Here is a 12,879-nt window from a genome sequence, read left to right on the forward strand (position 1 = left end):
GTGTTAAATTCCCCTCATGTTTACAATCAAAACAAAGCTTTTACTAAACATATCGTTGATGCTATGATGCAATCTTTTCAAGAAAAGCTTGATCTAGAAGTTTCTATCCCTAGAAAACTTTATGATGAGTGGGAACCTACTATTAATATTAAGATTAAAGATTATGAATGCTATGCTTTGTGTGTTTGGGTGCTAGTGTTTCCACCATTCCAAAAACTTTGTGTGATGTTCTAGGTTTCCATGAATTTGATGATTTTTCTTGAAATTTGCATCTTGCGGATTCCACCATTAAGAAACCTATGGGAAGGATTAATTATGTTCTTATTGTTGCAAATAGGAATTATGTGCCCGTAGATTTCATTGTTCTTGATATAGATTGCAATCCTACATGTCCTATTATTCTTGGTAGACCTTTCCTTAGAAAGATTGGTGCAATTATTGATATGGTAGAAGGAAACATTAGATTCCAATTTCTGTTAAGGAAAGGCATGGAACACTTTCCTAGGAAGAAAATTAAATTGCCTTATGAATATATTATGAGAGCCACTTATGGATTGCATACCAAAGATGGCAATAACAAGATCTATTCGGGTTTTTATGCCTAGCTAGGGGCGTTAAACGATAGCGCTTGTTGGGAGGCAACCCAATTTTATTTTTATTCTTTGCATTTTGCTCCTATTTAGTAATAAATAATTCATCTATCCTCTGGATAGATGTGGTTTTATGTTTTAATTAGTGTTTGTGCCAAGTAGAACCTTTGGGAAGACTTGGGTGAAAGTTGATTTGATCTTGCTGAAAAACAAAAACTTTAGCGCTCACGAGATTAGTTGTGTTTTTTTTACAGAAGAGTGCTTTTAAGTTGATTCTTTTTGCAGAAGATTAATAGAAAAATTCCTCACGTCAACCAATTTATTTCAGAATTTGGGGAGTTACATAAGTATTAGAGAGTTACAGATTACTACAGACTGTTCTGTTTTTGGAAGATTCTGTTTTTCGCGTGTTGTTTCCTTATTTTGATGAATCTATGAGTAGTATCTGGGGGTATGAACCATGGAGAAGTTGGAATACAGTATATATTACACAAGTATAAAAAAGAATGAGTTTTCAATTGTACCTTAAAGTGGTGATTTATTTCTTATACTAACGAAGCTCATGAGATTTTTTGTTGAGTTTTGTGTTTAGAAGTTTTCAAGTTTTGGGTAAGGATTTGATGGACTGCGGAATAAGGAGTGGCAAGATCCTAAGCTTGGGGATGCCCAAGGCACCCCAAGGTAAAATTCAAGGACAACCAAAAGCCTAAGCTTGAGAATGCCCCGAAAGGCATCCCCTCTTTCGTCTTTGTCTATCGGTAACTTTACTTGAGGCTATATTTTTATTCACCACATGATATGTGTTTTGCTTGGAGCGTCTTGTATGACTTGAGTCTTTGCTTTTTAGTTTACCACAATCATCCTTGCTGTACACACCTTTTGGGAGGGACACGCATGAATCATGATTTATTAGAATACTCTATGTGCTTCACTTATATCTTTTAAGCTAGACAATATTGCTCTAGTGCTTCACTTATATCTTTTTTAGAGCACGACGATGGTTTTATTTTATAGAAATTGTTGAACTCTCATGCTTCACTTATATTATTTTGAGTGTCTTTTATAACAGCATGGTAATTTGCTTTGGTGATAAAATTAGTCCTAATATGATGGGCATCCAAGATGGATATAATAAAAACTTTCATATAAAGCGCATCGAATACAATGAGAAGTTTGATTCTTTATGATTATTTTGAGATATGAAGATAGTGAAATTAGAGTCATGCTAGTGGAGTAATTATGAATTTGAGAGATACTTGTGTGAAAGTTTGTGATTCTCGTAGCATGCACGTATTGAACTGTTATGTGATGAAGTTGGAGCATCATTTATTTATTGTTTGTCTTCCTTATGAGTGGAGGTCGAGATCGCGCGATGGTTAACTCCTACCAACCCTTCCCCTAGGAGCATGCGTGTAGTACTTTGTTTTGATGACTTGTAGATTTTTGCAACAAATATGTGAGTTCGTTATGAATAATGTTGAGTCCATGGATTATACGCACTCCCACCCTACCAACATTGCTAGCCTCTCTTGTGCCGCGCAACTTTCGCCGGTACCATAACACCCTCCATTACCTTCCTCAAAACAGCCACCGTACCTACCTGTTATGGCATTTCCATGGCCATTCCGAGATATATTGCCATGCAAATTTCCACCATTCCGTTTATTATGACACGCTTCATCATTGTCATATTGCTTTGCATGATCATGTGGTTGACATTGTATTTGTGGCAAAGTCACCATTCATAATTTTTCAATACATGTCACTCTTGAATCATTGCACATCCTGGTACACCGCTGGAGGCATTCACATAGAGTCATATTTTGTTCTAAGTATTGAGTTGTAATTCTTGAGTTCTAAGTAAATAAAAGTGTGATGATCTTCATTATTAGAGCATTGTCCCATGTGAGGATAGGATGATGGAGACTATGATTCCCCCACAAGTTGGGATGAGACTCCGGACAAAAAAAGAGGCTATAAAAAAAGAAAAGGCCCAAATAAAAAAATGAGAGAAAAAGAGATAAGGGGCAATGTTACTATCCTTTTCCCACACTTGTGCTTCAAAGTAGCACCATGATCTTCATGATAGAGAGTCTCCTATGTTTTCACTTTCATATACTAGTGGGAATTTTCATTATAGAACTTGGATTGTATATTCCAATGATGGGCTTCCTCAAAGTGCCCTAGGCCTTCGTGAGCAAGCAAGTTGGATGCACACCCACTTAGTTACTTTTTGAGCTTTCATACACTTATAGCTCTAGTGCATCCGTTGAATGGCAATCGCTACTCACTCACATTGATATCTATTGATGGGCATCTCCATAGCCCGTTGATACACCTAGTTGATGTGAGACTATCTTCTCCTTTTTGTCTTCTCCACAACCACCATTCTATTCCACCTTTAGTGCTATGTACAATTCTCACGGTCATGTATTGCGCGAAGATTGAAAAAGTTTGAAATACTAAAGTATGAAACAATTGCTTTGCTGAAACCTCGGTTGTGCATGATTTAAATATTTTGTGTGATGAAGATAAAGCATAGCCATGTTATTGTAGCACCATGATTTCGTAGGGATAGCTTTCTTTGGCCATGTTATTTTGACAAGACATGATTTCTTTGCTAGTATGCTTGAAGTATTATTGTTTTTTATGTCAATATTAAACTTTTGTCTTGAATCTTTCGGATCTGAACATTCATGCCACAATAAATAAAATTACATGGATAAATATGTTAGGTAGCATTCCACATCAAAAATTCTGTTTTTATCATTTACCTACTCGAGGACGAGCAGGAATTAAGCTTGGGGATGCTTGATATGTGTCCGACATATCTATAATTTTTTATTGTTCCATGCTATTATATTATCTATTTTGGATGTTTATAGTCATTTATATGCTATTTTATATTATTTTTGGGACTAACCTATTAACCGAGGGCCAAGTGCCAGTCTCTATTTTTTGCCTATTTAAGAGTTTGGCAGAAAAGGAATACCAAACGGAATGAAACCTCCGCGATGATCTTTCTTGGACCAGAAGCAAACCAGAAGACTTGAAGATGAAGTCGGAGACACAACGAGGAAGGCACGACACAGGAGGGCTCACTTGGGGGTAGGGCGCGCCCCCACCATCATGGGCCCCTCTTGGCTCCCCTGTCCCAGTTCCTTCGCTTATATATACTGTTATACCCTTAAAACATCAAGGAGAGCCATGAAACCACTTTTCCATAGCCACAACCTTCTGTACCCGTGAGATCCCATCTAGGGACATTTTCCGAAGTCCTGCCAGAGGGGGATTCGATCACGGAGGGCTTCTACATCAACACCATCACCTCTTCGATGAATCATGAGTATTTTACCACAGACCTTCAGGTCCATAGTTATTAGCTAGATGGATTCTTATCTCTCTTTGGTTCTCAATACCATGTTCTCCTCGATGTTCATGGAGATTTATTCGATGTAATATTCTTTTGTGGTGTGTTTACCGAGATTCGATGAATTGTGGATTTATGATCAAGATTATCTATGAATAATATTTGGTTCTTCTCTGAATTCTTGTATGCATGATTTGATATCTTTGCAAGTCTCTTCGAATTATCAGTTTAGTTTGGCCTACTAGATTGATCTTTCTTGCAGTGGGAGAAGTGCTTAGCTTTGGATTCAACTTGCGGTGTCCTTTCCCAGTGACAGTAGGGGCAGCAAGGCACGTATTGTATTGTTGCCATTGAGGATAAAAAGATGGGGTTTTCATCATATTGCTTGAGTTAATTCCTCTACATCATGTCATCTTGTTTAATGCGTTACTCTGTTCTTTATCTATACCTATACTAATTACAGACTCCCAAGAAATTACCATGTTAATCAGTAATTAGGAGCCATTAATCTGATGGGTCCAGATTATTATAGTGTAGATTCGACTGAAATTTTGCTTTCGTTGTGATAAAAAAGGCTCCAAAGCCTAAAACACGATTAGCAATCTTTTATCTCTTTCATTCACGTAAAAGAGCTCCAAAGCAGTCCACCTAAAACATGATTAGCAATCTTTATCTCTTTCATTCACGACAAAGAAACTCTATTTATTAGCGTAAAAAAACTCTATCTGTTCATCTATGTCTCCTTCCATATAAAAATAAAAGGAACATGTCGCCTTTTCTTCAGCCCCGAGCAGCTGCGCCGCCAGAGCTCGCGAACCTTACCGCAACCTCGACTCCTCCGCGTCCGGTGCGCTGCCGGAGCATCCGTCGCCTGCCGGCGAGCTCACAAGCGAGCAGCATCCGCCCTCTCCTGCGTTGCCTTTTTCCCGTCCTTCCCTGCTCCTCTCTCACCTCTCTCTGCCTTGCCTCCACAGGAACATCGGGATGTCGCCGGCATGCGGAACGAAGCCGCCCCAACTGGATCCACGCCCTCCGCCATCGCCCGCTCTCCCGCCGTCCTTCCTCACCTCGAATTGGTCATGCCGGTAGCCGTCGTTGCCAGATCCTAGCTTGGTCGCCCGGTAGAAGATCCAGCACCCTATGCCTTGCCACCTCACGCCTCTCACCGTCGAGGGCGGCAGGAACGACGGAGTCGTGCATGTGTCGGCTCCTATGTGGTGCGTGCGGAGCCACCGGCCCGCGGAACGGCTGCAGGCCTGGAGCGCGCCCTGCCTCGAGCGACACGCATGCATGGTTGGCGGCCGAGACATCAGAGGAGCTTCAGCAGGTAGCGGTGATCCAAAATTACTCCTTCGAGTGCAATGTTCCCCAATGCAAAGTGTCCCTTTATTTCCCCTACCCAGCTCCAATCTTGATCCTTCCATGTTTGATGTAATGTGTACAAAGAAACAAGGCTGCCGAGCCAAATTTGCTGAACTAGGCTGCCAAGTTTGAGGTAAAAAAATCAGCAGGGAAGTATCTATCCTGAATTTTCTGCAGTACATAAATTTACCCATAGAATATATCTCTAATAGTACCCTGTCCAAAATGTTAGTGCTATTTTTGCAATTTTGCAAGCGAAATTTGTGCCAAGTGCATTGCTTAATATATCTCTAATAGTATCTGTCCATTGCTATTTCCGAGATCTTCCATCAATTTCTATTACAATAGAAAAATGGTCTCTGTCACATATATAGTATGCACTAGGAAATCATGATTCATGGGCAGATGATATATACAATGGTTGATAACAATTACTTCAGGGTCTCCATTCTACTATTTTTTACATACTCAACAAATTTGTGACATCTGATCTGGTAGAGAAAACAGTCTATGATATTCTATTCTTACCTACACATAATTCCGTATTGATGACTTAGCATTCAACATGGTTCAGTTTCTAGCCTGTATACATCAGTATTATTATGAGCCACCTAGAAAGTTTTTGGTCTTTTAGTTTCAGTTATAGTCATGGACTGGGCACAATTCACAGAATAAGAAAATGTATCAAGCATTAATTTTATATGCGTGAAGCATTTTACAATTAATTTCTACTATGGAAAAAGCATTCATCAGCTAGCTGAACAAACAGACATTGTATGACAATGCGAATAAGCACACTAAATGTTACAAGTCATAGTACTTCCAAGCTATTTTTACAAATGCATTTCACTGGACTATGTTCTGATTACCTTTTTCTTAAGCTTCATAAGGTTATTTTGGATTCAAATGACAATCTGCAACTTTTCATATTTTTTAATAGTACTGAGGACCAAATTTAGAAAATTCTAAACGGGTGGTGAGTTCAATCAGGTGAAAAATTGTAGGTCGAACATGAAAGGATGCACATTCATTTTTGAAGTTGAAAATAATGTTTCATGAAGCAAACTTGAGGTATCAATCAAGTCTCACTTTTTTTATTTGTATAATTGGTTGACATATGAGATGCCTTAGGATGTCTCATAGTGATACTCATGATTTTTTGTTGTGCAAAAAAATATAGTATACACCAAGAGTTGTATAAATCTGTAAAGGGTAACATACCTGCAGTACAAGAAATTATAAGAAGTAAATAGCATCGAAAGGAAACAATCGTTGCTTTTTTTTGGATGGAAATAGGTGAGATCTATTAAGCAATAATAGGGTTAGGAATGATGGTTGCTGATAGCTATACATTTTTATGGATAGTCATATACCTGGATGTCATCCTTCAAACATGAATACCTGAATTCTTATAGAACATAAATGATATTGTTTAGTTGTCCTTTCTAGAGTCTCTTTTGCGTCATGGTATATCTGTTATCGAGAATGATGCTCAGAAAATTCTTCGTTCCTTGCCAAATGACATTTTGTTTTGACTCGATAACACCAGGTAACATGGTGGATGTCGCAACACACAACAGTTAAAATGTAGCGACATAGAGATATGAAAGGGCAAATCATCTTAGCTATAGTGTATGGACAAAATAGCATTGATTAATGATGCTGAGAGCTAGCTCTTGCCGCATTATCATCTATCTATAGCTTTCAAGGACCAGTAATTGTACGATTGTATCATGTGATTGGTACTACAAAATATAAAATCTTTGTGTATTAATATCTTAATTTCAAGATTAATTGGAGAAAGGAGTGTCCTCTACGTTTTCCAATCTGTCAGTCAATGTGTAAATCTGGTATTGATGTACAGTTATTATTAAGAAAGTTTTCTTTTGCAGATATAATGCTAATGATAGGAAGCGTGGTCTAAAACTGCTCTGGCTGGAGTTGTATGCTTTGTGACTGAAGACTAGAGCTTGGTGTCATGGTGACTTGCAGCCACTCCTGATGGTCCTGCCACCCAACTTTTACTCTCCCGAATTTCCTTATTTTCATATTAACACTGCTATTGGGGTCAATCTATGTTGTTTACTGCTCTAATCAAGCTATTGCTAGGATTCCATGTTTCCTACATTGTATTATACTGATCATTAGTAATTCAACCTACATTGTATTATAATGGTCATTAGTTGAATGTTGATTCTGTGATAATCTTAATACATCCATGGCTGTCGAGGAAATAGGGAAAATGTATAAACTGGTGAAATATCACACATTAACCTCTTCCTAGATTTGAGCTAAGATCATATGGGTTCGGCCGTGCATGTCCATACACAGTGCATCGGGTTAATGTGCCTGAAGCGAAAGGACTCATGACATATTGACGAAGTGCACATGTTGAGTTAAAAATGTGTACATTTGTTTTTTCTATTACGAAACATTTGATGATTTTTTGTTTTGATCTTAATCAAAATGCTACAGAAGCAAGTCAAGGTTTAGTTACTGTAATTTTACTTACTGCTATTCCACTCTGTTCTCTAGAAAGAAAAATAAATTATGGATGAATTGCAGTGATAAGCTATCAAAAGAGACATACATTTACTTATATCGCTCAATATTCAATTGATCGATTAGTTTTTAGTTACGAAAGTGTGATGTTTCAAAACTGAAAAACGAACTATTGGTTTAGTAATTAATTACAAAACACAACTAAGCATGGAAAGAAGTGGATAATTGTTTTGGCGTCACCTACTTATGTAATATTTGTTCCTGTATGCACATTTCTTTCTCTTTTCCAGTTATGTGACATGATTGTCTGAAGTTTAATGCAACCCTCAAAATGTTTCTTGACTGAATGTTTTCTTTATGAGGTTGCATTCGTGCAAACAAGAAAATTCATTGTGCTAGATTGGCCTGCAGGTAATATCAATGTAATATCTCTTATGAGTTACGATAGATGTTCTCGGTCTGTACATCTTCCACTAAAGTACTATTTTTTGTCTCTCACCGATTTGTGGTACAACAATTAGCAACATCAATCTAATCTAATCAAATAAATAGAGGATGCAAGTAGTAGATATTGGATGTAGTTATAATACTTTAAAAGACTAGTGTTGCTACCTTGAGAACTTTGTTCTCCTATATGCAAACATATAATTAACATCATATATCCATACGCAGATAGATGTCATTTCTTCAACTGTGCTTGGCCTAAAAATTACTGATCTATGTACGTGGAGAATAAAAGATAGTTTGAATGTGCAGCTCAATTGTAAACCATATCTATTTGGGCCTTCAATGTGTGGATTATATATCATTTGATATTTATGACAATGAGTGAATGCTTCATGCATCAGTATATTATACTGGGCTTTTGATTCAAATACGAATTTCTCCAACTATCTTTTGTGCCCAATGTAGTCTCTTCCTCAGCGTTGGGGAGTTCGGATGGTTATCAGAATCAATTGGGGCATGCTCTCAACAACACTATTCACATGGTTGAGGTGGCAGAGCAGCTAAGCTAGATGGTGACCTCACCCTATAGATGGAGGCGAGCCGCAGAGGGCCTTGCCACGGCATTGTGAAGGAAATCAATAATTACTTATTCCTAGTTTGTTGTTTTATAATTAGTAGTACCTATATTTACTCAATAAACGAGAAAGTCCGATGCATTGCTCATGATCCCCTTTTGTGGGGTTGTAATCTTGATGAAGAAAGAAATGTATATTTGCGCTGTAAAATGTTTCTTTGCCTTTTGGTGGTCTGGCCATGCAAAACACTCAATTATTAAAGAGCATATTTCTCCTCGCTACTACACAACATATGCTGCTTTACTTTGGTGTTAACAAAACTCTTCTCAACTGAGCTGAGAGCATACCGAATTTAAAAAAAATCCAATACTGATTTGATTCAGAAGCATTTAGGAAGTGCACACAATTTGATGAGCACTAGATGGATGTTAATATCATGGCAATGCTCAAAGTGTATTATTTAAATTTCTTCAATTGCATTCATGTGTGATAAAAGGTTGGAATTTGTTTATGATGATATTATTACTAGCCCGTGCAGGTGCACGGGTTGACGACTAGTGAACTTAATACTCTAGATGCATGCTGTATAGCAGTTGATGTGTGGAGTAATAGTAGTAGATGCAGGCAGGAGTCAATCTACTTGACACAGACGTGATGCCTATGTTCATGATCATTGCCTTAGATATCATCACAACAATGCGCTTTTCTATAAATTGCTCGGCAGTAATTTTTTCACCCACCGTAATATTTGCTATCTTGAGAGAAGCCACTAGTGAAACCTATGGCCCCTGGGTCTTTTTTCCATTATATTAAATCTCGTTTACATCTTGCTAGTTTTTGATGTACTATTTTGCAATCTTCTACTTTCCGATCTATAAACCAAAAATACCAAAAATATTTACTTTACCGTTTATCTATCTCTATCAGATCTCGCTTTTGCAAGTGACCGTGAAGGGATTGACAACCCCTTTACCGCATTGGGTGCAAGTTGTTGATTGTTTGTGCAGGTATTTAGTGACTTGTGCGTCGTCTCCTATTGGATTCATACCTTGGTTCTCAAAACTAAGGGAAATACTTACGCTACTTTGCTGCATCAGCCTTTCCACTTCAAGAGAAAACCAACACAAGCTCAAGAGGTAGCACCGACCACTGCAGAAGATAGAGAGAAAATTAAAGTCATTCCCTATGCCTCAGCCATAGGTTCTATCATGTATGTTATGTTGTGTAACAGACCTAATGTGTCTTGCTACAAGTTTAGTAGGGAGGTACCAAAGTAATCCAGGAGTGCATCACTTGACAGCGGTCAAGAACATCCCGAAGTACCTGAAAAGGACTAGGGATATGTTTATCATTTATGGAGGTGACAAAGAGTTTGTCGTAAGTGGTTACCTCGACGCTAGCTTTGACACTAATCCGGATGAATCTAAGTCACAAACCGGATACGTATTTTTGTTGAATGGTGGTGCTGTCAGTTGGTGCAGTTCCAAGCAAAGCGTCGTGGTGGGATCTACGTGTGAAGCGTAGTACATAGCTACTTCGGAAGCAGCAAATGAAGGAGTCTGGATGAAGGAGTTCATATTCGATATAGGTGTAATACCTAGTACATTGGGTCTAATGAAAATCTATTGTGACAATACTGGAGCAATTGCCTTGGCGAAGAAATCCAGATTTCATGAAAAGACCAAACACATCAAGAGACACTTCAACTCCATCCAAGATTTGGTCAAGGGGGAAGACATATATTTGCAAAATACATACAGATCTGAATGTTGCAGACCCGTTGACTAAGCCTCTTCCACGAGCAAAACATGATCAGCACCAAGACTCCATGGGTGTTAGATTCATTACTATGTAATCTAGATTATTGACTCTAGTGCAAGTGGGAGACTGAAGGAAATATGCCTTAGAGGCAATAATGAAGTTGTTATTTTATATTTCCTTATTCATGATAAATGTTTATTATTTATGCTAGAATTGTATTAGCTGGAAACTTGATACATGCGTGAATACATAGACAAAACAACGTGTCCCTAGTATGCCTCTACTAGACTAGATCGGTGATCATAGATGGTTAAGTTTCCTAGACATGGACATGAGTTGTCATTTGCTGAATGAGATCACATCATTAGTGGAATGATGTGATGGATAAGACCCATCCGTTAGCTTAGGATAATGATCATTCAGTTTTATTGCTACTAATTTCTTCATCTCAAATACATATTCCTCCGACTATGAGATTATGCAACTCTCGGACACCAAAGGAATGCCTTGTGTGCTATCAAACGTCACAACGTGACTGGGTGATTATAAAGATGCTCTACAGGTATCTCCGAAGGTCTTTGTTGGTTTGGCATAGATCGAGATTAGGATTTGTCACTTCGAGTATCGGAGATGTCGTGGAATTGTCACGTCAGATGTCCTAGTGTGAGGACTTAATCGTGAGGCCAACGCATCTATGTTGTAGCTTGAGAGGGGTTGAGTGGAATCGAGAGACGCAACACAAGACAAGAGTTTAGACAGCTTCGGGCCTCGGGAAACATCATCCGATAAGAACCCTACATGCTGTTTCTGGCTAGGTCTCATTATGCTCATGAGAGGAGTTGCCGTAAGCCGGCTCTCCTAGTTATGTCTAACCTAGCCCTTATTCAACCTCTCCTCTTGGGGTGCCCCGCCCCTCCTTATATAAGCTCAAGGGGCGGGTTACATTTAGAGTCCAACTCGGACTTAAGACTTAACCTATTTTGACGTCTTACCATGGGCTTCTCACCATGGGCTTCTTAACGTATTAGGCTTCTTACAATCTGGCTTACAATCTGACTTATGGTCTGGCTTACGATCTGACTTACCATCTGGCTTACCATCTGGCTTACGGTCTGGCTTACGATCTGACTTACCATCTGGCTTACCATCTAGCTTATATGACTGTGTCTGCCGGGTTACATGACTGTGTCTGCCAGGTTATATGACTGTGTCTGCCGGGTTATATAACTGTGTCTAACGGGTTATATGACTGTGTCTACCGGCTTACAATGCTTAACTGTTCCCGCCGACTTATAATCTGCCGGGTCACCAATGAAACATCAAGTCCCATCCGGGTCATATCTCCGGCCGGGTCATACCGCGGGTTATATCCCCGACATTAGCCCCCAATTTAATTTGGATTCATCCATGTAAAACTGATCCTGTAAACAAAACACAAGAACAATTTTAACAAGTTATGCTCCAGGTTAAACATTCTTGTATGCCGGCACCTGGTCATCCTTAACTCCTTGTTATTTCCTCCTTCGAAAATCTGGGTCAATGAGCCAACTTCATAATCAATTTGCTGACATTGGTTTCTCACAGAGAAAGACTATGAAGAATAATTCATTTTACTCAGCTCCCAAACGCTTAAAAATATTGGTCTTGAAATACTCATGTGACCTTCAACCGACTTAAAGATGAAAAAACTTGCCGTGTTTATAAATAGATGATGCCAAGTCATAATTATTGCCGATGCCGGGTCAAAACTGAGAATTTTGAAAATTTCTCTCCCTCATATCCATATTACCTGTAGCCCCCAAGTCTTGAGCAGAACAAAGTAATGACTTAAGACTTACTTCAACAAAAATATTATCACTTTGAAGAAATACATGTTGTTTATCTCAATCACTAGTCCAAACTGAGTATTCCACGTATGTAGCCCCCAAGTGCTGGGTTGTCATGCTTGCAGTAACCCGGGACTAGAAATTTCTTTATGCTCATAAAAACTACAACCAGTGTAGCCCCCAAGGGCCGGGTCATTATGCAATAATGAGCAGGGACTTTGTAGATATGATCATGTATACTTGAACAGCAACATGTAGCCCCCAAGGGCCGACTCATTATGATATGATGAGTCGGTTCTTCAATAAGGCCAGTAAAAATGACTTTGCATTAGACCCCAAGTGTCATGGTGCATGCTTGCAGCGACATGAGACTTGCACATTTGATGTAATCTCAACTTGAATAATGTAGCCCCCAAGTGCCGGGTCGTAAGCCTGCAGCGACTCGG

The 12,879-nt window shown here is 38.8% G+C and overlaps 1 long non-coding RNA gene across 1 annotated transcript; it reads left to right on the forward strand.

Moving 5' to 3' along the window:
• The first annotated feature begins 4,708 nt into the window (after positions 1–4,708).
• LOC123069710 (uncharacterized) lies at positions 4,709–9,099 on the forward strand. Its single transcript, XR_006432708.1, has 2 exons — positions 4,709–5,287; positions 5,407–9,099. It is a non-coding gene; the product is annotated as an uncharacterized lncRNA (long non-coding RNA).
• The last annotated feature ends 3,780 nt before the right edge of the window (positions 9,100–12,879 follow it).

The sequence above is a fragment of the Triticum aestivum genome, chromosome 3B, assembly GCF_018294505.1.
Source record: "Triticum aestivum cultivar Chinese Spring chromosome 3B, IWGSC CS RefSeq v2.1, whole genome shotgun sequence".
NCBI classification, from domain to species: domain Eukaryota; kingdom Viridiplantae; phylum Streptophyta; class Magnoliopsida; order Poales; family Poaceae; genus Triticum; species Triticum aestivum.